Raw genomic sequence first — 26,330 nt, forward strand, 5'->3', positions numbered from 1 at the left:
CATGCAGGCATTTTTTGTTGACTTTAGTGTATCTAATAGCTAACATGATACCTGGACACAGAAAGAACTAGCTAGATAAATATTTGGTGAGGAAACGAATGGATGAATAAATTGCTAAATACCCTACGTCTGTGTAACATACACACCAAAAGTAAAACAGGACTGAAGGGTTGTCTTTTTTTTTAAGTGAAATCTCTCTGAGTATTAGCATTGCAAGAGCAAATATGTACACAACCGAGGATTACACAGCTAGAGATTACCCAATAGCCGCACGCCCTGCCATCCTCACCTGACTTAGCTCGGACACTGGCATGCACAGAAGACTGAGAGCTCCCGTCTCCCAGCGGCCGCTGCCATCAGCAAAGGCGCACTCCCTTGTTTGCCCAAGACTGTGGGGCAGAGGATGTGACTAGGGCAGAGGGAAGAAATAACAGTCAGAAGGCCAAGTGCTCAAATGGAACCACGGTAAGCACAACTACCGTTCTAGCTCTCACTGTTAGAACTTCACTCAAAAACGACCCTTTCCTGATCAATTCTGCAGAATCAGAACTTCCAGGGCAGACAAACCACTGCTGACTGAGGACAAGCAGCTTTTGCCAAGTACCACCACATACCATGGCACTCCAGTGGGAAATGAGGTGAGCAAGAGAAAGAAAAACAACCCAGTGGGGTTTGGCAGGGCCCGGTCCCACAAATCCACAAAGAGCAGTGCCAAAAGGTACTGGGGAAAGGGAATGTGGGATGAAGTCAGCAACACAGATGGAAAAGTCCAGTGGGCTAACAATGGGGGCAAATAAGGACAGGCGAAAGAGCCAGATGTCTTGATGGGATAAGAAGCTAAAGCTAAACACAGTAGAGATTATGGTCCCTTTCAAATGACAGTGGGAAAAGTGGAAAGGAAGTGACAGTCTCTGAAACTGAGTTAAAGCACTGTATGAATCATGGATGCTAATTTATGTTTAAACAGGTGTTGGGGAGAAACAGAGATGGGCCTGCCTAGGTGCTGAATCACTGGAAGATGCAGAAGAGTGAACTCTAGGTCAGTGAGGTCAGGAGTAGGATTAGGGCAGCTTAAGTTAATAATGTATGGTTAAAAGGGAGACTGAAATGGAAATAGAATGAAATCATTTCTAGTTCCAGGAATAGGAAAAGGTGGAAAAAAAAGAGTAAAAAGAGCACATCAATAAAAACCAGGACTCAGTTAAATTGTAGCAGTAAGAGGACCATCTAAGTCAAATATGTAAGGGGTTTTGACAAGGGTGCCAACAGAGACGGTAGCAGCTGGGGTGGAAGGGCAGAACTGATCAGGGATGGGAGTCTGGGTGGGTACAGGAGTGAGGAGTTTGTGACTAAGGTGCTAGGTTAGAGAAGGATGGAATACTAGGTGCGAGGTTCTCAACCTGCAGGTACGAAAATGAATAAGATGCATGAGGGACAGGTCGTACAGGGCAGTTCATCAGCTCGCAATAAATATGTCTGGTCTACTCATCTCCTTTCACCATGGTTGACTGACCTAGACCAGGCCTATCAGATTCTCTTTCCTAAGAATTTAAAACCTTTAAAAGAGATAGGAGGTAGCTGGAGCCAAGTCACTTTACAACACCCTTGAAAGAAAATCCACGTTAATGCATTTTGATACCCAGGTTCTCACAAAACCTAGTTACTCAACTTTCCCCCATTTCTGAGAGCTATTCTCTCACTACCCTTTAATAATTTCTCCATTTTTGCTTTTTTAATTTTTATGCCAGAATCATTCATGTTCCTTATCACCAAAGTATCTTATCTGATTCAGTGTGGCTCCTGCCTATAGCCAACCCTTTCATTTTGTAAACGAGGATATATTTTTCCTAGGTTACAAGAGGAGAGGGTCAAGACCAAAACCCAAGTTGCCTTGCTATTAGTATTATGGCTGATATTTTTAAACACAGATTTAGAAAGACAACTAGCAAGAGATTTATAATCTAAAACGACATCAGGTAAAATGCAGTCATAAGTATAAAACATAAAAAGCTAAAACTGGAGCAGACAGAGATGGGTAATGAATAAGAGCCACTGACCTTCTAATACTATCTAATTTTCATATTGTATCATAACATGAAGCCTGAGTAATCAAAGATTTCTATAAAATTTTTAAAAATATCTAAAGCCATTGTATTAAAATAAAATCTGAGATTAAAAGAAGAAAAGTTAATGTAATAAAAAAAGGTACAAAGCCAGAGGAAAGAAAAATAAATGTCAACATATAGACAATATTATAAGGACCATGTCGATAATGTCAAGATATTCTGGCACTCATCCCATGCTTAGAAAACACTTGTCTTGGTGTTCTTCCACACCAAAGATTTTTGGACTATAAAATGTTTCTCATATTTCCTTGACTTTCGCAGATTCTGCTGCTATTTCACTTCCTCCATTTCTCAGAATCTTTGTAAGCCCAATTTTCTTTGTTTTCCTGACAAAATGTCCTTCTCTTCCTAAAACTTTTACTTTATTCCCCCTTCTCTAGACAAAAACTTTGCCACTAAATATTAATCTCTCTTTTCCTATTTCTTTGGAGCCTTATACTTCCTTGCCTAACCATTCCCTCATTAATGTGAGACAATTTTAATTGGTACATTCTAGCAAACTTTTCCCAGGCACAGCTTCAGAAACAACCACAGGAGCTTTTAAAATAAAAACATTAACAAAAGTGATCTGTTTCTAAGACTGAGTATAAATACCACATGTGCTTCTATGAAGTCATTCATTTCTCTTTGAACATGGGTTTTCAGTAAAAATGAGAATCAAGTCTCTTATTTATTCCAGATGGTCTAACCCACGATGATAAACATGCACAGCCAGTGCTCCATATGAAATACTTCAGGTAAATCTAATTGTTTTATAGAAAAGGAAACTATATTATACATAAAAGAATTTATTTAATTAAAAGGAAAACTGTCATCAAACAGGAAGAACAGATCAACCAAAATGGAAACTGAGATTCATGTCCCCACTTTTATATCAGAGCATATAAAATAATTCTAAAAATTAACATTTTATTCGCTTTAAATTTATGATAGGAAATATGTGTAGACTTCTTATAGCATTTAGCTCTGTTTACTTTCAATCCTTTTAATAATTACACAAATTCAATTCCACATTAGTGAAAATTATGTGAAAACACCCACTACTCAATTAGCAGAAGGAAAATAAATCTTAATGAAGTTTATACCAAGAGTTAATAAAAAACACTCCTTAGACTAAAGAACATCATTTATCTTCCTACCACAACTATTCTAAATTGATACATAACCTAAATATATATAATCACTATAACCTAAAGCAGTGGTTTATGAGGTGGGCAGGAGGGATTTGCTCACTCGACCCTCCAGGGGACATTCTGCAAAGTCTGGAGACATTTTTGGTTGTCACAATGTTGGTGGCAGTTGGTGGGGGGGGGGGGGGGGACTGATATGCTACAGGCATCTACTAGATGAAGGGATGTTGCTACATATCATACAATGCACAGGACAGCACTTCACAACCAAGATTTATCCAGCTTCAAATGGTTGAGAAACTGTCCCAGAGAGAAATAACACTGAAAGGACAAGGAGTAACAAGAAAATCACCATGAGTTACTGTCTGCCAAGCCCTCCCAGCGGTCCAGGACCACCTACCTTGGATGCTTGTGGCGTGGATATCACGTGGACCGTGCTGGGTTTGACTCCATTAGCCTTAGGTCGTTTATAGAGAGCAAATCTGCTTTTCCTCCGGCCCCTGTCTCCATTAGGTAATGCACCATTGTACCTATAAACAAAGATGAAAGAGTTCACTCATTCAAGGATGTTTTAAAAGTTTTAAGAAGAAAAGTTAGATAGAACAGGGAAAAGAGAGGAATGGTCATAAAGAATTGCCCACTAAACACCCCACAAAAGGAAAGGGCTGCAAAACAGACGTCAGCTATAGCGAAAGTCAGATGCTTCCAGAAAGTTAATTTAGGACTGGTGCACAAGGTAATTACAGGTTTCCTATCCTGTAAAATCAGACTCTTCACATCTTTTTGGAAAGAGACAGCATATAAATAAGCAAGTGAGAATTCTACACAGGCTGTATTAGCGCTGGCTCCATTCAACAAGCGCTGTTCTAATGCACCCCAGAGAAACGTTTAAGAAATATTTTTAAATGAACTAGTTAGAAAATGGCATATTAATTAAACCTCATCTCTCACTCTCAAATCATGTTAATGTCTGGAGGATCTTTATTTGTAAGAAGACCAAAACTTAGTTACTTGCATTCTTATAAGTTCTGAATTCTCTACGCTCATTCCCATTTCTATTTGAGCCCCACATACTCAGGTGAGCCAAAAAATAGCTTATAAAAATTAAACATAAAATATGACTACCGGAAGGTTGCCCACAAAATGGCCTGAAGGTAAAAAAGATGAGTTTTAGTCCACAAACTGTCAAATAATAATATAAGAAGTCACCTGGAAAACACCTCATGCCCTGAAGCAGATTCCCTGTATTAATACCTTAAGCTAATACCAGTGTTTGAAACAAATGCAGGATTGCAGGTTGCTTTTCTGTCTTCAGCTGAATTTTCAAACTCTGGATTAATCGGTTCTTGTATGTTCTGACTGCTGTCACAAGCTGCCACACTGACATGGCTATTCTTCCCCTCTCCCTTGGCAATTCTTTCCAAGAGAACTGAAAGAAGGTCATATTTACATGGATAAGTATGACAGCTCCAGGGCTCCTTCAGAACACCAAAGTCAGGGGCAGCACATCTGGTAACAGTCCCTGTCCTAACACCCTTGCCTTTGTCAAGAAAGGGCACGGTGGCCAGTATGGCAGAGAAAGGACATCAGGCCCACTGAGAACAGTAAAAGTTGAAACCAAGTGTTTTTGTGTGTTTGTTTTACAATTGCGTAGCGACAGTATGACAATGATTTAAATTATCACCAGAAGTTATTCCTGCTGTGCTTTTCATCTGTTACCATTGCCATCACAAAGGAGTGTCAGCTATACAAAAATGTCTCTATAATATAGATAATTTATTTCAAGTATTCATCTCCTTTTTCTGCAGCAAGATCAGAATAATGTGCATTATTTAAAACATGTTTGTGATTATTAGTATAATGTACATACCTGTGAATAAACTACCACTATAAACCCACTATGTTTTAATATATTTTCATATCCCTTAAATCAAGGTGAACATTCTGTAATAAGAGGAATGTGAATCAATTAAAGCCAGGACTCTACACAATTCAGAAGACCATTTTCACCACTGTGGACCACAGGCAACTGGTACAAAATCTGGCAAGGTTTCCTGCGCCCCTCATGCTTCCCTGGCTCTCTGATGCATCTTCCTCTCAACCATCTGCTGCTGGTCAACAGGATCTTACCTAGTAAGAATATGGCAGACACTCTTTAGGGACCTGCTGTCAACAACACTTCGTTCTTGGAAATCTATCCCTTAACTACTTAAGAGAGCCCCAGCACCACGGGTGAATGAAATGGCCAGGGCAACACCATCTGCACTGCCCTGGCTGGAGGTGGGCATCTGGTCCAAGCTGGCCAAAGACAGTCTCATCCCAGAAAACACAAAAACAGGACAGAGACACCCAGCCAGTCTCTGTGGATGCTAGAGCTGTACAACACAAGCACCGGAGCTGTGGGGATGTCGCAGTCTGGACTGAAGCAGATGCACAGAGACAAGTAGCAGAGAGATGAAAAGGGTGGACCCATGAGGGCTTCCCAGGGCCCAGACACAGTTTGACTCTTGTTCATGAAATTCTTTTTAGTTTCAGCTAACTCAATTTGGTTTCTGCTACTTACACATCATATCTAATATAAAGGGAAAAATACAAAAACCAGAAATGTCAACCTTAACATATGCAGAAACACTTAATTTAAATTGCCTGAGCATAGATGAAAATATTGCAGGTCAAGCAAATAAAATGTCAGTCTACTTACATTGACTTCTTACTTAATACATTTAGATGATTATCAGTAAAAAATCCTACTCGAAATAACTAAGGTAGCAGAGGAAAACCAACGTTAAGATGAGACAAGTTTCTAAATTAGGTTAAGCTACACTGTCCTTCACTCAATATTTATAATACCAAGTACCAGGGCCACAATAATGAATATCAGTCTTCCCTGTCTTGACAGAGCTCTCTGATAAAAGGAAAGAAAGGCACAAAACCAAGTGTGATAAAACACAGGTGAGCGCACTAGTCATTTTGTCCATTAGTAGCACTAAGGAAAGCTTCACGGAGGAGATGCCGCCTGAACTGTCTTAAACTCTGAACAAGACTAGGTGTGGAACACAGGGCAATAGTATATACAAAGGCAAGGAGGACTACAGATAATTTAGTACTTCCAGAGCATACAGTTCAAAAGGAGAGGAAATACTGGGAAAGAAGGGTAAAAGGTAGGCAAGGGCTAGGTTGTAACAGCCTGATACTCCATGATAAGGGGCATGGCTTTTTACTCTCAGGGGAATGGGGAATCTGGTAAGATTTAAGCAAAGGACTAATATTGTAACAGAACCCCTGGGCTGCTCCGATTGAAACAGAACCCACGGGCTGTTTAGTTAGGGTTCTGATTGCCCGCCGCCAGAATCATAACTCTCAATACCAGAGTTTGGTGAAAAGGAAAAGAATTGTTTATTTACACAAAGTCCTGCCTCCCCCTCCCAGACCTGGCCAGTCTTAGGAAAGTCAGAAACACCGTTTCCCTACTTCCTAGGCACAGTTCAGCTTTACCAGTAGCTGCCAATCACTCAGTTCTGATTGGGGAGGTCCTTTCTGTGCTGTGGTGCCCTCCAGCTCTCAATGCAGGACCGCCTGGATTCTCAGCCTCCTTGTAAACTGCCTTCTTCCTGCAAACCGCATGGATCTCCTCTCCTTCTCAAAGCAGCCTGGCAAGAGCCTCTTCTTAAAGCAGCCTGGAGACCCCTGCTCCAAGCCAGATGGAGGGAGCCCACAAGAGCCAGAGAGTGAGGGCGTGAGGGCCAGAGAGAGCCTGAGAGAGAGAGCCTCCTAGAGCCAGAGCCAGCCCAAAATGTCCGCAGCTCCTTCTCTCTTCCTCCCCTCCCTCTCCCCCTGCGTCCTCTCATGCAGTCGGTGTTGCAAACCGTTCTGACCATTCACAGAACCCTCCTAAGGCTCTGTCTGCTTCTTCCGTATCAGCCCACAGTCCAGTATCAGCCCACAGTCCAAGATCCCTCCCATCTTCCCGAGTCTTGGAAGTAAAGCGGATCTTTGCAACAATGTATCCAGCCACTAGCTCCAGGCATGCAAGGGCATCCTGAAAGCTGCTTCCTGCTGCCTATCTCCCAGCCAAAAACTCTGGGGTTTGTTTTTGGACTCCCCTGTTTCTGTAACAATATGATTGGGTATACAGGAAGTTCTCCCGTAATGTTGTTAAGTAGGTTCTGTGACTTTAAGAAAAACGATGCATTATGAAACCAATTTTACTATAGGCTAATTAATATAAATGAGAGTTAAGTTCCTATGGTATCTCATCAACGTTATAACAAAATGATGACATTGAACAAAATGACAATATTCAAAGACCTGCTGTATAAAGTAACTGCAGCACAGCGCAGGATGGGCAGCCAGATTAGAGTCAAGATGATCAGGTGGGGAAGAACTATCCTAACCATAGAAGTAGTACAGTAAATTGAATAGCAGCCTCTGAAAAGATATGTGCATGTCCCAGACCTGTGAATGCGACCCTTTTTGGAGAAAAAAATATTTTTGCAGAGGTAGTCAAAATAAAGATCTTGAGATGAGATCTTCCTTGGTTACTGGTGGGCCCTAAATCCAAAGACAAGTGTCTTTGTAAGAGACCCAGGGAATGGGAGGAGATAACTGTGTGAAGACAGAGGCAGAGATTGGAGTCTGCAACCACAAGCCAAGGAGTGCCTGGAACCATCAAAAGAAGGAGGAGGCCAGGAAGGCTCCTCCCCTAAGGCCATCAGAGGCAGCAGGGTCCTGCCCATGCCTTGATTCCAGACTTGGGGCCTCCAGAACAGTGAAAGAATAAATTGTTATTTTAAGCCACCATGCTGGTAGTAATTTGTGTGGTAGCTACAGGAAACTAAAACCCTAAACCAAAGCACTGCTGATGGAAGTAAAGTTGGAGGATTAGAGAAAAATTTTAGAGAGTTGTTTTCAATAATAGATGAACATCTGAATCACCAGGGGGGCTTTCAAAAAACAGGCATGCCTAAGTCTGAAGAGACCCTGATTCAGTAGCTCTGGGGCTGTGCTCCAGGTATGCACATTTTAAAACGTCCGCAGGTGATGCTTACTTGCAGCCACAGTGGTGAACCTTGGTTTTAATGGCAAAAATCAATAGTACTTGGTAATCTGTTTAGCTACACAGAGCAAGGGACAGAGAAAGTGAATGTCATATAGGCTTCTGGCCTAGGCCAGAGTGATAGCATTATTAAAAAGAGAAAAGGAAATTAAACCACATCCAGGGAAGACCTGTAGGAGGCAACAAAGTTAGAGACTTGGGTGCTTTCTCCATACATGTGGCAGTTAAAGTCATGAGAGTAGGTGAGATTACTTAAGAAAAATACAGAATAAAGAAGGGCAAGGCCAGATCCTGGGACATACAACCATTCATAGAAAGAACCCCTTCTTAGCCACAGGCTTAGAAGGATGAGGACCGAAGAAAGTTGTATCACCAAAGACAAGAGAGAATTTCAACACTGTTAATCAGTTAGTAGAACAAAAATCCACAAATATGATCTGGAAAAGATCGGATCATTGGTCACCTCACCCATCCTCAAGTCAAACAAGCAAACTGAAAAATAAGCAAATCCCTCCAATCATCAGTCTTACTCTGATCTCCACTCCCATTTCTATCTTCTCACAGCCAAGAACCTGGGAAGAGTACTGCACATCCACTCGGTCACTTCCAACACCTGTTGAATCTTCAATCCACTGTCATTTTACCTTTGCCTCCAAAGCTGGTCACGCATCACGCACCTACCACTCCATTCAACTGGCTCTCCTATCAAGGAATACAGTGTGGTAAATCAAAGACGGCCAAAATTTCCATTGGTTATCCCACTGAGAGGTGAGTCTAAGTCCCTCTCCCTAAACCTGGGTGGGCCACAGTGACTTATTTACCACCAGGATGGGGAGGGAGTGGCAGTCTGACACTTCCAAAGCCAGGTCTGAAAAAGCTTTGCAGTTCCTCCCTGTGTCTCTTGGGAGCTTTGAGCTACCATGAAAGAAGCCTGGGACCACCATGCTGAAGAAGACACAGACAGGCACTCCAGCTGCAAGCCCCAGCTGAGGCCAGCCTTCCAACCACCCTGATAAGGTACTAGCCATAGAGAGTGAAGCAATGCTGGACTCTCCAGACTAGCCAAGTGACCTCAGCCAATACCATGTGGGGCAGAAGAATTGCCCAACAGACCATTGTCCAAATTCCAGACCCACAGAATCATGCAATAAATAAAATGGTGGTTGTTTCAAACTACTGAGTTCGGCATAGCTGGTTACACAGAAATAGGTGCCTGGAACAAGCCCCAACCCTTCAGCAGTCTCCCTCTCCCTGCTTCCCGGTCTCTCCTTCATCCCCTGATCTAATTCAAGTTAAGCAGTGTCACCTCCTCCTGAACACTATCACCAAATCTTCCTCTCCCTCTTCCTGCCTCCCCACCTGGCCCCTCTTCCCCCTAGGGAACAGGGGGTCCATCTTCAACACCTGGCCCACTGCACAGGGCACATGGTAGGCACTGAAACCCTCCAAATCAACTACATGATGGGAGAGAAGGACCATCTTCTGTATAGTGGAGCAGAACCCAGACATACAGATGAAATTGTTTACAAAGGCAAAAAGTTACTGTTCCACAGAAAAGGCTGGAATGTTTCCTGGCCTGGTTAGCTGTTCTGCCAGTTCATTTGTAGAAATAAGATTTCCAAGTGCTACTGACATACCTGTTTCAGCTACTGCACAGGAATAGGGGTACTGCGAGTCAAACCTACAAGCTGCCCTTCAGGCTTCACATTAAAAAAAAAAAAATCTGGATACTTAAAGACATCCACTTATTTAGTAAATGTGTGATGAAAATTTAACTGTTCATATAGGCAGAGCAAATGGAAAACCTGTATAAGAAACCTCATGGAGTAATAAAGGGTTTTTCTTGATTGCAAATTCAGAGGTCACATATTAATGTTTTTTAAATAGCATTTTCTGTGCACTTAGTACCAAGAAACCCTGGTGGGAAGGTGTTATTACTCCTAGTGGACAGAGGAAACGCTTGAAGGCTTGCACACACAGATTTGTGTGACTAGGACAGGGCAGACGGGACCCGAATCCACACCTGGCTCGAAATGACTCCAAATGTCATACTCTTTCCAGCAGGCAACTCTGATGATTTTTAAATTCAAAGGCATTTCTTGGAATACAACACAGAGTCTTGAGAAGATGCCTGCCATCTAAAAATGCATTTGTCAAAAGGAATTTTCTTTCTTTTCTTTTTCAGTTTTTAAAATTTCTTTAAAATTTCATTGAATTTTTTTCCATTACCATTTAGCCCCCTTCTTCCCCCCTCCTCCCATAATCACCACACTCTTGTCCATGTTCGTGAGTCCGTTTTCCTTTTTGCTCGATCCCTAAGAATTATCTATAGGAGACAACAGCAAGAGAGGGTGCTGGGGGCTCCCAGTCACAATTTGGAGGCATTGCATTTGGTGTTAAAACAGCCTGAACACACAGAGCAGCATCCACGTGGAACTGGGAAAGAGAAAGTGGGCTGCAGAGTGGAGGCATCATCAGCATCAAATGATCACATTCCACAGGCCGCCTGCTTCTCGTTACAGACTGAAGGCTCTGCCCTCCCTCGAAAGCAACATCTCTGTCACAGATAAATCACAGGCAACTACTGCAACCAGAGTAGACTGTGCACGGCAGATGAATGGATCGGCGACACTAGAGACCACAGGCACAAAGGCAGGGCACAGTCTGATAAACCCCTGCCACGCAGCACCTGTCTTGAAGGAGCACAACTAACTCACCACAACAGTGGATGCACAATTGCAACTGTGCGTAAGAAAATGCTCAGAAACCAGTAAGTGCCTGACACCAGCTTTACATCATTATGGTCCCCACTCTGTATTAGTTAACCTGCCATCCACATCTGGACTTGCCCGGCCTGAATGAACTTTACATACAAAGCCCAGAGACACAACATTATTTCACTGTGCCTCACAAATACTGCATATTGTAGGGTCTCATAAAATAAACAGTAGGCTTTCACTGACAGCCAGAGAACGAGCAGCGCCGTAACAAGTCTACCCCCTCTGGTGACTCACTGCTTCGGCTTTCTAAACATAAACCCGTTCAGAAAATCTTCCTAAGGCTTGGCCTTAAAACAAAAATTCTCAATGTCCCATTTCTGGCTGGAAATGATCTTTGCTCCAAGTAGCTACATAAGAACAACTGAATATGAAAATCTATATATTCATTCAGAATGCATCAAATGAAGCGCCTCAGGTAAGTCAGGCCCCAGGGCTGGGTGGTAAGGGGCGAGTGATACAAAAAGACACCTTGTCTCTCAATGACTCAGTCAGGTGGAGAAGGTAGGCAAGGTAATAAGACTATAAAACAACACTGATAAATGCTAATGAAAGTGAGTTACAAAATACAATGGCAAAAACATAAATCAGAGCAGAAAGCTTTGAATTAGGACACTACCCTGGTGTCTTGTGTTTCCTACACGTGATCTGAGTCACAGAACCTTAATGACAGTCTTCTGTACCAGACCTGTGTGACAACACAGGTTAATCTTCCACTTATACCATTTGGACTGGATGCTCTTTGAGAAGTTTCCCGTTTCTCTACACACACCTCTGCGCTCTGCATAGTACCTTAAAGCTAAGGAGGGGCTCAACAAAACAGGCACAACGTTGGTATGGAAATAATGATAGTGGTGTAGAGATCAAGACAGGAATTCTAGCTCCCGCTCTTTTCCTGGCTGGTGCTGCAAGCTTACCCAAGACGGGCCTCAGTTTCCTCAGCTACAAAGAAAACAACACAAAGTTCCAAATTCAGTTTTAAAAAGAGATGTCCAAACCTCTTTCAGATATTTCAATTCAACATGGACACAGAAGGCATTTCATCCATCTGCCACCTGCCCAATGAAGGTGAAGGCGGCGGTCGTTATTCTAACCACTGACTACCATTCCACAAGGACTCCCACATCCTTGCAGAGGTTGATATATGGCAGGTATACCTTTCCAGGTTACCTTTCTCTTATCTCGAGGTTTTCTAGCTTCAGGGTGAAACATTAAAAAGTGTTTTTTTTAATATCAGGACCACAGTACTCCCCCCACGCTCAGAAGGTTTTAAGCTGTTCGTTCAGGGTCTACACCACTCACGCTGCACACATGCGCTTATCCAGCCCCCTGCAGCAGAAGGTAGGGTGTGACGGCAAGAGGGGGACCACATCCTGGCTCTGCATCCAATCCTGTATGTGGCTTTGCCCAAGTCCCTGAACGCAGAACTTTGCTTTCCTTCCCCATAAAGTAGGAAAGCATAGCATTCTATGGTTTGGGTTAGGGCAAAGCAAGGGAGCTCAGGAGAGGCCCGGAAGGGTGACCCCAGCCTCAAGAGTGCCACACCTGCCCTGGCCCCTGGGCAATCAGTGCTCTTTCCTGCATTTTCTCAGGCTCTATGGACTCGGAAGAATCACACTTCCCTACTGGCTCTCCCTTCAACAAGGCCAACAAAAGACAAGAACATGCAAAGCAAATCTAGTCTATGTAAAAAATAAACTTTAAGAAAAGAATATTTATTATCTAATAGCTATCCATTTGTCTTTGAAGTCTTTTCCATTCAAACTCATACTGTCACTGAATCACACAAGATAAAGTTTTTTTACTGTACTGAACCTGATTTTTCAGCATAGCTAGAGGGCCAACAGCAGAGCTTATTTTCACTGAATACCTGAAGGTAAGCAACAAGTCAGTTATAGGGAAGGCTCTTTCTGTCACTTTTAAAACAGGTAAGACTTCTGTATAAGTATGTATTAATAACATTAGTGCTTTTATGTGAAAGAATCTATTTTTTACCCTGTGGGTGAAAACTATTTTTTAAGTATTACCCTGCAGTAATGTTTAATTCCTAAAAGAAGAAATATCACATGAAGAGAAAAACCCAAGAAATGGATTTGATATAGTACAAGATTTATACAACTCAAGAACAGCCAGGTAAAGATTTATCAGATTTTATTCTTGAATTAGCACTATCTTACTCCACACCTCTTTATTCATTTTACCAATTATAATTTTGAAAAACATTAAATCCTACATACTCTTTTCCCATCACTTTATTTGAGCCTCTCATCACCTAAATTACAATGGTCAGGTGTATAAATTCTCTCTGGTAGACTGAACTATTGGTGCCAACTCTTCACTCCTCCCTGAAGACATGCCCTTCACCATGACTTTATCATTACAGTTAATTTCATTGCCCTGGACTTTGGGTGGGCCCCCATGACTTGTTTTGGCCAACGGGATGTTAACAAATGTGACCCAAGCAGGGGCTTGAAGTGTGTTTGGCAGTCGGGATTATCGTCTGGCACCTGTGCCACAGTTACAGGAAAGCATGTCCCAACCAGCCCGCCAAGGAGGATAAGAGACACACGGAGGAGACCCAAACCACTTAAATGCAGCGTGAAGTGAAGCCACTCGTAAAGCAGATCCCTCAACAACCCACGGATTCATGAGAATAAATGGCTGTTGTTTTAGGTCACTGAGTTGGCGATGACTGGTTACACAGCATCACCCAGCAAACATTAAATAATACCCTGCATTTCAAAAGCAAATTAACTTAAGCAACTTCCTCAGTACCTAAAAACTTGGGCCTAAAGACACATACATAACATATCAAATATGTACCCATCAAAATATTTTAAATAGAAGAATGCTCTTTTATTCTGAAGAAGTCTAAAATTAGAGATAATTTCAACTGTGTCCCTTTTTAAATTGGCTGAAAGAAAAAAGAAATATTTTAATGTATACTTTTTCAAAGAGGAAGATGAAATATAATTGTACATTTTTTCTTTTCAAAAATTATTTTATCAATTGAAATTTATCATCCCTCAAATAACCTAAATAATGTGTATACAAAGGTCTTAATCTCTAAAACCCAAATTTAGACATAAAAGAATCAGTATAAAATTTAGTAATTATTTGGCAAAGCATTGATTCTTTTAAATCTGTTTATATACAACTTCTACTATAGAGGCCTCTAAAAAGTAAGCATCTCATAGGCTGCCTAAAAGGGAAGCATCTTAAACTAACATTAAGGCCACCATTGAATGTGTATTAAGCTATGGGCATGTCAAATAAAGAACCTGATAGTACAAAGAAATTTGATTATTGGCCCAAAGTCTGAGTAAGTATTAAAGCCAGAAATTAAATCTAGTACTGGAATCTCTTCTGTAGCATAACTTCATCAGAACTACTCCTAACTACAAAAATAATTACTTCCAATCTCTTCCCTTTTTCTCATTTTTAGTTTTGTTTGTTTTGAGAGAGGGAGAGGGCGGGGCGGGGGGAGAGAGAGAAAGGGAAAGGGAACGAGAAAAACATACATGAGAGAGAAAGATCGATCAGTTGCCTTTTGTATGTAACCCAACCAGGCACCCAACACAGAACCCTGGCTTGTGTCCTGACAGGGAATTGAACCGACAACCTTTCACTTTGCAGGACGATGCCCAACCAACTAAGCCCCAGAGTCAGGGCTCCTTTCCTTTTTAAAAATTTCATGGCAAGCCTCCCTTACTACTCCTAAAAATAATCACACTAATATATGTGCTACTTTACTAATGTTTATTTAGTTTAAATTTCTAGAGTATACAGAGAATTTTTAGAAATTCCTAGAAATATAAGCATGTCAGAGCAAGCATATCCAAATTTGGAACATGACTGGTCAATGCCCTGACAAATTACTTACTAAAAAGATATATAATTGATATCGTATACAACAATTAAGTCCTCAAGACAATTTGTTATAAAATATATTAGCTTTATTCAATTACCCATGACAGAATTTGGGGGACAGAGGAGTAATTTTAAACCAAATATAAATTTTTTACTGAGCTACCAAGCTTGAAGACATTCGCAGCTCTATGTCATGTCTAATGATGCTACACAGATTCACTCCCTTTCACATAACTTTTCTAAAGAAGATTTTTCTATTTCTAGGACACCTACATATAACTAATAAGTAAAACACAAGATTTAAAAAACTTAGATATAAAAATGTACTCAAAAATCCGTTTATTTAAAAAAATGAAAGCACTCTCTAAAACCTCATTTTATAACAGCAAAGTAGTAGGTGAATCAAATCAATTATACAAAAGGGCGTTCTGAGCCTCTCTGTAGTAAATAATTTTTGTTAACCAACCCTTCAGTGCTACAATGCATGCTATCAAGAAGTTAATTTTGGTTTGAAGCATTAAGCCATAAGCTGCAAAAAAGAAAAAAAAACACACTACCACCTTCATCTTCACTATAAAAGTACATTAACTTAATTAACACAAATAACACATTATGTTTACATGGATATAGAAGTCGGTCAACAGCCATGTACACAATGTGAATACAGGGAGTATATTATCAATAACCTAAGAATCAGAACACATCAGAACCCCACACCCCATCTCCCAAGTTACAAAGTCTTAAAATATAAGAAGATTCTTAGGAAATTTATAGCCCTATTCAGAGAAACACAGTTTGAGAGCTATACTGTCCAATATGATAGCCACTAGCCACACAGGGTTATTTAAATTTTAGTAAAATTAAAACTTCAATTCTTCCCATGCGCTACATTTCAAGGGCTCCACAGCCACATGTAGACAGTGGCTACAGGCTACATGGCAGAGCTACTACAGAACATTCCCACCATCACAAACTTTCTTTCGGACAACGCTGGGGCAGATGCTCATGCAAGTCAAATGAGGAGGCACCTTCCTGGTTGCATGCCTGACCAGCAGTAGGATTCTGAATTCTAGTGCAATTCGGCCCTCAAGATTTCTAGAATTTGTTAATTTTTGGACACTGTGTTTCTAAGTGAGTTCCTATGAATAATGTCGAGGACTAGGAGCCATTCTCAAACTCCATTTCTTGCTTGAAGATGTTTTTCTATCTCATAATTAAGAAAATGTTCTACTGCCTTTTGAGGGAAAGAAAACATGTTAGCATCAAAAAATATATTTTGCTCAAAGCCAAAGTATTTTTCTCTAGGGACACATTTTGGGATTCAGTGTAAGTTCTGGTAAAGTGTGATTCACTTATAAAAACAACTACTAAATTCAGTCCTAATACAGATACTTAAAAGGGATTTGATAAAAATTTTTTATCCATTCCTGATTGATGTTTTAAAGAGCCAAGAATAAAAAATGACTTTCTCCCCATAAATTATTTAAAGAAAAAACATTAAAGCATTTATATTAAAAATCAGGAACAAACCAAGGATGTTACCTTTTTGTATTAAACTCTGGTCTAAAAATCCTAGACTAACCAAAACCACTGAATTAGAAATAAGGGGTATAAACTATAGGAAAAGAACATATAAAACTGGTGTTATTGCTATAATAATTAATATAGTACTTGAGAACAAGAACCACAAATCAATGGAACAGAAGATGTTTTTCTCCATAAATACACCCTTAACTCTGTAAGAAAGTAATAGAGGATAAAGGACCACCAGTCAATGGGAAAGAAATTGGGTTATTCAATTAATTGTGTACAGAAACTGACTAGCTACTTTGAAAGAAAAAAAATAAAAAAAACGGTTAGAGTTGCATCTTACAGTCTAACACAAAACAAAATTTAAAATACTCAAAGGTAAATGTGAACAATCATAAAACTAAAAAAAAAAAAAAAAAAAAAAAAAAAAGTTGAATGTTTATACTAGCCCAGAATCAGAAATAATGTTAAGAACATAAAAGCAGTGGGAAAAAAGTAAAAGATCTTAAATATATAAAAATCTGAAACTTCTTCATATCAAAAATTATAAAATTACACATCCAACAAAACTAGAAAAAATATTGGCAACAATATGACAAAAGCTCGGTATCTTTAATACATAAATGTCTTTACATATGAAAGAGAAAAACAGACATTCCCATAAATACACAATAGAAAAACAGAACAGAAGTAGAAAATCCAAGAAAAATTAACTATAACTAATAAATATTTTTAAATGTTTTAATCTCATCATGAATCAAAAACATGCAAATGAAAACAAGAGTTCATTATTTGCCAATAAAACTACCAAACTGTTGAAGTGAAATAGTAATACACCATTGGTGAGAATCTTAATTGGTATAATCTCCCTGCAAAATAATTTAGCAACATATATCAACATGTGTATGTTGATATATATATATATATATATATATATATATAAGTACTCATGTTCTTTGACCTAGTAATTCTAATTTGAGAGATCTACTGTCAGCACATAGTCCTGAAATGCAAGTCAAGTTTTACGCACAAAGATGTTAAATTATATCATTGCCTATAATGGGGAAAAACTGCAAATATCCTACATGTTTAATAAATGGGTTAAGTAAATAACGCAATTTTACATGATGAAATTCTATTCGCAACAAATTCTTAATAGCAATGAAAAAGGATTACAAGAACAAGAGAATACAACAAAATGTACATAGAGTATCACTAATGAGTTCAAAATAAGTGTTCATAGGAAAAACTGAAATACACCAAAATATTGACAATGGTTACTGACAGCATAATTATGTGATTTCATTCTTATTTATATTCTTCTATGTCTTCTAAATATCTACATTGAGTATCTTTAAAAAGATTTTATTTATTTATTTTTAGAGAGAGGAGAAGGGAGGGGAAAAAGAGAGGAAGAGAAACATCGATCAGCTGCCTCTTATACATGCCCCATTCAGGGACCAAACCCACAACCCAGACCTGTGCCCTGACCCAGAATTGAACCAGCGACCTTTCGCTTTGCCAGACAACACCCAACCAGCTGAGCCACATCAGTCAGGACTAAAAATTGAGTATTTTTAAAAATTAGAATGAAACATTTAGAAAAGCATGTATTCCATTAAATAAGGTGGTCTCATTGTCTTAATTTCCAATGGTATAGTGTTCATTTTGTTTCTGATACAATACCCAGAAATAAAATCAACTCTTAGGATGGGAAGAAAATATAAATTTATACTCAATAGAAGGCCACGATGTGTCTAAACTGTTAAATGGCTACATTCACAAACAGCATTTATGCGTGGATTACCTCTGGCAGAGAAGCAAAAGTAAGTTCTTCACAGTTGGGAAAACTGTCACTCTACAAAAAAAAAACTCCTTGCATCTATCGTTTTTGTACTTTTAAATTAAAAAACATCCCCAGCTTTCTATTTCTACCACAGATATTCTTGACATGAATATACTTAATTCTTTTATATAGAACTTAAGTCAAATTTTTAACTCACGCAATTTATCATTAAGAGTACTAACAGACCTCTGAAAAGTTTAAATCTAAAAAATTTATTTCTAGATTAATTCCTAGGAGAGAATTCTTGACACTACATATTAAGCAATGTCAAACTTCCATTTCCCTCACACAGGATCATCTCTCTGACGCCTTCTCTAAGGATGAATTGGGTATTAGACTTCATATTTACACCTCAACTCTGATGACAAACAAGGGCAGGAATTTCAGCCAACTCATAGAATTAGCAGCCTGATATGTAGTAAACGTTGAGGTGGATCAGGACTCTGTGTACCGTCCAAACCAGAATGTACAGAACCCAGTTTCCCAGAATACTTAAGAGAGCAGTGGTACTCAAAAATAAACCAATAAATCAAAAAAGTTCATTTTCAAAAGAGTTTGTTAGGTAAGCTAAAAAAAATTAAACAGCTTTTTCTGCTATCACACTTCTCACAATTTTAATATGCTAATATGCCCTATGAATCTCCAAGTGGCACATACAGCATGCAGTGTGTCCCAAATTTATTTAACCTAATGCTCTACTATCATGGCACATGCAAAATCATCTCCTAGAACAGTGCTCTAAGCAGCAAAGTTTGAGAACTGCCAGGGTTGATGTGTGTGTATATACCATGCAGCCCACCGTGTCACTAAAAGATATGGGATAATAATGTCTTGAAGAAAAAACAGGAAAAGTTAGAAATAACTGGGCTGCATACTGCCTTTCCCATTTTCTAATGACATCAGAAAGGCTCTGTAGCTTCAGCTTCACTGGAGAGGACACTCCAGCGTCATCGCAAGATGTCGATTCAACACGGGAGGAGACAGATACCGTGTCACTCCCGAGTCGGACTGCACAACCATTCTCGGCGGTGCAGATAGACTCTTAAGAAGCTACACCATCGTCTCTCGAGACGGACGGCTGCCGACGACGACGACGGTACACATTGTCTAATGACACCAACTGGAAATGGATTTCAGTGAATGAAATTTCACTTTATATCCATCTTCTGACTGTTATATACACCATTAAGGAGGAATGAGTGTTGAAATGAGAAATTAATATTGTTATAAGTAAAATGTTTCCTTTAAGTTACGCCCTTCGTATATACATGACAAGCTACAGTGAAGAGCGAGCTAAAAATGAAAACACAGCTCATAAGCCTTTCTCCTAATGACCCAAGCACAACTAAACAAGTCCTGTGCAAGCCAGGAGCCCCAAAGTTCCTGGGACCCACAGTAACCAGAGTAAAGCTGCGGCCACTCAGAAACCCCAGGTCATGAGGCAGGCCAGGGAGCCCCAGTGTCTGGTTTTCCTCCCTTTTCCCGCCAATACTCATTCTCCCTTCTTCCTTTTTTTTAGTAATGCAACAGTCACAATCACTGACATCCACATAGTGCCTCCTTTATGCCAAGCACTGTCCTGAATGCTTTACATGTACTCACTTAATGTAATCCTCACCAAAACCCTGTGAGATACGTACACTTATCACCCCATTTTAAATATAATAGGCACAGACAGGTTAAGCAATTTTCCCAACATCTCACAGTTATTCAGTGGCAGAGCCGGGACACTAACCAATCGTAAGAGGAAAGTTCCCTAAGTTTCCCTCTTCCCAAATTCAAATACAAAGCTAATAAAGTCTTCACAACCTGCCAAAATTAAAATAAAGACAGTTTAGGATGTGGTCATGTGACTGGATGGGATAATGGAATGGGACCGTAAGTGATGCATAAAACTTCTGGCTCCTCTCCTTAAAACTGAAACCACTTTCCCTGACCTTACTCTTCCCTGAAGGACACAGACGGGAGCTAGGACAGCTCATACTATGTGAGACCAACTTCCTGAGAGTAACAACATGAGAGAAGCCTGGGTTCCTGAATGACCCTCTGGACCACAGCAATAGTGAACTGCTCAATGTTAGGCTATTTCATGAGCAAGGAAATGTTTATTAAATTTCAGGTGTAGTATTTAGGTGACTTGGGGGTTATCTTTGTTAAGAGGAACTTAACTTCTTTATACTGAAGCCCCAAACTTGCTTTGTCTTCTTAAACAAACCCTACTAATAATTTGTTTCTTAATAACTCAGTTCTTAGCTTTGGTCCGAATAATAACTGGAATTTATTAAATGCTTACTTGACACTGTTCTAAGCACTTCACATGTACTAACTCATTTGATCTTCTTAACAATCCTATGGGGGAGGCCCTGTTATTACCCTTATTCAAAATGAGAAACTGGGGCAACCTGTCTACCATTACAGAGCTGAGATGAAAACCATTAGCCATGCAGTATGTCCCAATGGTTAAGGAATTATCACATTCATGTAACATGTTTAGCAAGTTCAATCCCTTGAGAAATGAATAACACATATACAGGGTGCTGTTCTAAAATAGGTCTTTGTAAGTAACAAAGCATCAAGGATGGAACCCCTGGAGCCAGTTAAGTTTGGGGTAGGCAAGGGTCAAAAGAAGAGTTCACAGAGAAAAATGCAGAGCAGCCCACTGGATAGGAAGTAAAAATTCACCAGGCAAACGTGAGGAGGGGCAGGGAGGAACAGAGAAACTGTGTATGCAAAAGACCATGTGACATGAAACCCCCGCAATTGCTCTCAAGGTGGGCAAAGATGCTCCAAAAAGGTTCCACAGGGTCCTGTGCGTACGTGTGGGCAGACGACACCGTCAGAAAACTGATCAGCAGCACCCAGTTTAAACTACCTTCAATCTCATTTTCACCTTTTCTTTCTAAGCTCCAGCTGTAACACGACAATGGTGCTTGAACGTCTCACTTCCTTAAGTTCTTAACATCAAAGAGGCAAAATCATTTAATCTTTTTCACACCTCAGTCTTCTTACCAGATTTCTCGGGACCTAGGACTGAAGGAACCTGGGCATCACCTGGCCCAGCCTCTCCACTGCCACCAAGAGGCCCGCCCCTCTGCTATCTCTGAGACAGAGGCCCAACCAGTCACCACTACTGAAACATGGCCGCAGGGAAGGCCCGCTCAAGGACGCCCTTGTCTCTGTTAAATCTTCCTTATACCAGGTTAAAGCCGCCTTTTTCTATCTGACAACCCTTCAAACACCTAGAATCACAGAAACTGACAACCCTTCAAACACCTAGCATCACAGAAATAAAAGGTTGTAAGATATTTTCCAGATTCTATAAATACCTCAAAATATAGTTAAACATTTATTTAAACATAATTATTTATGTAAAGTATCTACTCCCAAAATTCATTAATATGCCACTGCACAGCATTATCTCAGTATAGACTCATCTGAAAATACTACTTGAAAACTATTTTAAAATGGTAAAAGAAAGAAAACACTAAACAAAAGGGTAAGAGATAATGAATGGGGTAAATTATAAGTTTTTATCAGATCAATCAGCACTCATTAAAATCCATCTTCATTCTTAAACTCGGTTTAAATGAATTTCTTTACTTTGGCTATCCATGAGGAAATGGTTCCCTTTAAGTTGGCATTTTGGCACTTAACACTGAATCTTAATGTTAACTACCAGGCACACCTGACAGTTACATAATGCTTTTTGCCAGGAACATAATCCCCATAATATTTCCTCCTTAAACTCCTCTGCTTTTGAGGAGATCAAAGCACTTTAGTATTTATCCTTACACCTGCCTTGAGAAGGAAGATAGCAAGTATAATTACAGAGGTCTAAGTTTTAACGTTTCCTCTTAATAACAATATTGGTAATGACTATCCCACAGATATCTCGAAAAGCCATCAACCCTCCCCACAACGTAGTTAGGACAAGCATAGAAAGTTATTGGGAAGCAAGACCTTTTTTCTTTTTTTTTTTAATTTTATTTATTTTTAGAGAGAGGGGAAGGGAGGGAGAAAGAGAGGAGAGAAACATCAATGTGTGGTTGCCTCTCACGCGCCCCCAACTGGGGACCTGGCCTGCAACCCAGGCATGTGCCCTGACTGGGAATCGAACCAGCGACACTTTGGTTCACAGGCTGGTGCTCAATCCACTGAGCCACATCAACCAGGGCGGGAAGCAAGACCTGTTAAAGTCTCCCACCACCACCACCAAAAAAGGAAGAGAGCAGAAAAAATGTGTTTCTGTACATGCAAGGAAAGATATTAAATGTCATTTAAATATAAAAGAGAAAGACAAAAAATATTTGCATTATCCTCTGACAGACACTTGCACTCTAAGGACAAGTACAAAAATATAAGGTATGCAATATTTTAAATAGAGATCTTAACACCTTATTCACAGGTGCTTCAAGGTATGAGAAGTGATATGATCTGGAAATGAACTGAGGCAATACAACTCCTGAAGTTCAGGTAAAAATTAATCTGGCAGAATGACAAAAAGATTCTTCACAACTGTGATGTCGATTTTACAAAAAAGTAGATGGTGGGCTCCAATCTCCAAGGAAAATGGAACTATTGAAACCAAACAGAGAAGTACTGGTGATGAGATACAGTTGTACATTTCTTCTTCATAGCATTGCCTTCATGGACTCCCTGCACCTCAGGCAGGCTTTCTTTTATAATGCACAATTCCACCTGTGATCACACCTGGCAAGTTGTTGAAATAAAAAAGGACAAAGAATGAGCTGCTGCATCCAGAATACCTAACCAGAGCAAAGCAGAGCTATGCATAAAGCAGAAGTTAAACAGGAAAAAAGACCCTATGCAAAGCCCCCACTTTTCCGTAATCGTGGATATGTAGTTTAAGGCTGATCTAATTGGTTTGCACACTCTGGCATCTAACTTCACAATTCTTGTTACAATTTCATTACAACCCTAGCATAAAGGGCTTGTGTAAAATATAAGTCCACATTTTCTGAGCACGAGGGCTTCTGATTACTGAAATAGTCGCACAGGAGGTGGTATCTGATGACGCTCTATCCATCAGCAGTGGGTCGGGTCTAATCCTGAAAGATGCACAGTGACCCAACATGCCTCCTCCTGATGCTCACGGGCAACTTCCCATCTCCCACAAGCACCTGTCTGTCGCTCAGCCCCACCTTGAGCTCAGACTCCTCAGCTCTCTCACCTGCAAATCCTCACTGATGCACGCTCGGTGCCACACACTGTACTAAATGTCAGGGTCACAAACATGTAAGGAAAGGAGCACACAGGCCAGCAAGGGGACAGAGGCGCAAGCACACGGCCACAGTGCTCTGGGACAGTCAAACAGAGAGGTGTGTGAAAGTGCTGTGAGGCAACAGGAGGGGAGGGTGGGGAGGGGAGGGTGTCTGCAAAGGTGGCAGGTGGCCTGGGCACCACCTCTATATCTTGGAAGGAAGAACTGACGTATTCAGAGCAGACAGGGTGGTGAAGGACAGGGTTTCCCAGACACGCAGAGCAGGATCTGCCGAGACTGCAGGCTCCAGGGCACTAGGGACACCTGAGCAGCGACGCACAGATCCGCGAGGCTGTAGGCAACGTGCAGGGAACCAAGGGAGACAGAAAGTTTACACTTCAGCCTACAATCGACATATGTACGCATACTTTTTTATATAAATCCTAAGAGGGTCACGTAAATTGCCTTTCATTGTTGACATAGCTCTCTACTTGCACAAAGAAGGATGCACTGGAATGGAGAAAAGATGAAAAGGAACTAGGTGACAGACATGGAGGGGACAGGAAAGAGAAGGCAAATTGGAAGGCAAAAAGTTTTTAAAAACTTAGCGAGCCATACAGTGTGGGAGGTGGGGGGAGGATCGAGGTTGACTCAATCCTGGTTCTGGTTTGCAGGGCTTATGATGCCAATACCCAGAGTCGGGATCAGACTGAAGAGGGAAGAGAGATACTGATCTTGGTGCTAAACTTCATACTGTGACCAAAATATATGAAACAACCTGTACTTCCCATCCACTGCTGTTAAAATATTAAACCTCAACCTGTCTGTCCGTGGGCTACTTACAGAGGCTGATTCCAAGACAACTTGTCATACTAATAAGCTGTGGTCAAAATACCGCCCGGGTAATGATGACATAACCATACTCTAGTTTTCCTTTTCAACATACACCCAAACCACATACTTAAAAAAAATCCACTCATCCTCCACATTTCTCGCTTCTCCCTCACTTTCTAAAAGCTGGGCCAAAGGATTCCATCAAAGGACAGACAGTTCTGGGGGGGATACTTTAGCACAGCTGGGGGTCACTACTGGGGCACTCTTGCACTATTCCAGTGTCTGATAAAAGGCTCACAAAAAACAAGAGTTCATAAAGAGAAAAAAAAATTATACTGACATTACAAAGAAAGAAAGCAATATCCTCAGAATGTCATCCTACGCATTTTGGTGCTGGTATAGGAATTCAGAATATCAAGTGGGAGAAAAAGAAAACAACCCATTCCACCACAGTGACTACCACATCTTTTCTTTCCCTCTGCCCGTGTGCATGTGCTGCTGTCCCCATAACTGCAAATGACAACATTCTTGTCAAGAAGACCATATACTCAGTAAGATAGTACAGCATCTTTGGAAACAGTCTGGCAGTTCCTTAAAAAATGTAATGAACACGTATTATCAGACCCAGTAATTCTACTACTAAGTATCTACCAAAGAACATATGTCTACACAAAGACATGCAAGCCTAAGTCCATAACAACATTATTCATAAAATCCAAAAACCAGAAACAATCCAAGTGTCCATCAGCTGGTGAGTGGATAAACAACCACCCATAAGACAAGAATATCATTTAGCCATAAAAGGGAATGAAGTACTGATACATGCTACAACATGGATGCCTCTTGAAAACATTATGTTAAATGAAATAAGCTAGATACAAAAGACTACATACTCTATGGTCCTATTTACAGGAGATTTCTAGAAAAGGCAAAATTCCAGGGTCAGAAAGCAGGTCAGTGACTGCCTAGAGCTGGAGGGTGGGAGCAAGAATTTACTACAAACTGGCACAAGGAAACATTCTGGGGCGATGAAAGTGTTCTAAACTTCATTGTCAGGATGAATTTATAAATGAACATACAAATCTGCAAAACCATTCAACTGTACACTGAAATAGGTAACTTACATGGCACATAAATTATACCTCAATAAAGCTGTAAAAAAGAAAAACAGATACTCATTAACAGCAAAATGAAGGCTTTTAATTACAGTGCTATAATACAAGCAAAATTTATCTCTCAACTTGTAAACACCGGAATTCCATAATAAGGACTGTGTAAGAATGCTACTGTCGACTTCAAAAGGTCTCCTTTGCAGTATAGTCCAACAGGACCCAGCTACCCATGCCACCAGGTCCCCACAACCGTCTATAGGCTGTTAGTTCTCTAAAGTCCTTCTCACCCTTCAAGTTTCACCTTAAATGCTGACCCCTCCCCACCATCCCAGGGCACCTGTACATACCTCTGGTACTGCCCTCAGCCTGCATACAGTAACTGTATGTGTGCATACCCCCCTCTTTACTGAATCAATGTTTCTCCAATGGGGATTCACGGACATATTCTTGGGGCTCCATAAAATATCAAGAAGCATATTTTCTACCTTCCCCTTCAGTGTCCCAGTCTGTACTGCATTTAGAATCAGGATGGGGCTGACTATTACCACTTCCATTGTCTGGTATTAACAAGAAACCAACAGAGGCCAACCTACTATGCAGATGATGCAAGTGGATCAACACAAGGCCAAATAAATCACACAAGGACTCCAGCCATTCCAAAAGGGAGCTGCTGGTGGGAAGACTGAGTCACCCCAAGGCAGAAAAGGAAGGCACTCTGAACTCAAGCACCTTGGCCCTTATGAGTCAATGCAATATTCTGTATCACAAACGGTGCTTTGTTTTAGCAAAACAATATCATCCATCACATTAAATTACATAGTTAATCTA

At 40.4% G+C, this 26,330-nt stretch overlaps 1 long non-coding RNA gene across 1 annotated transcript in view; it reads right to left on the reverse strand.

Annotated features, from left to right (window-relative positions):
* Nucleotides 1-295: 295 nt before the first annotated feature.
* LOC150015988 (uncharacterized) overlaps nucleotides 296-26,330 on the reverse strand; it is a 53,137-nt gene continuing 27,102 nt past the window's right edge. The window contains exons 2-3 of the long non-coding RNA XR_016510027.1: nucleotides 3,657-3,786; nucleotides 296-409 (exon numbers count right to left, since the gene is read on the reverse strand). This is a non-coding gene — a long non-coding RNA (uncharacterized LOC150015988). The remainder of the gene's footprint in view (nucleotides 410-3,656; nucleotides 3,787-26,330) is intronic.

Source organism: Furipterus horrens, unplaced genomic scaffold, assembly GCF_987537825.1.
Source record: "Furipterus horrens unplaced genomic scaffold, mFurHor1.1.pri manual_scaffold_3, whole genome shotgun sequence".
Lineage (NCBI taxonomy): Eukaryota > Metazoa > Chordata > Mammalia > Chiroptera > Furipteridae > Furipterus > Furipterus horrens.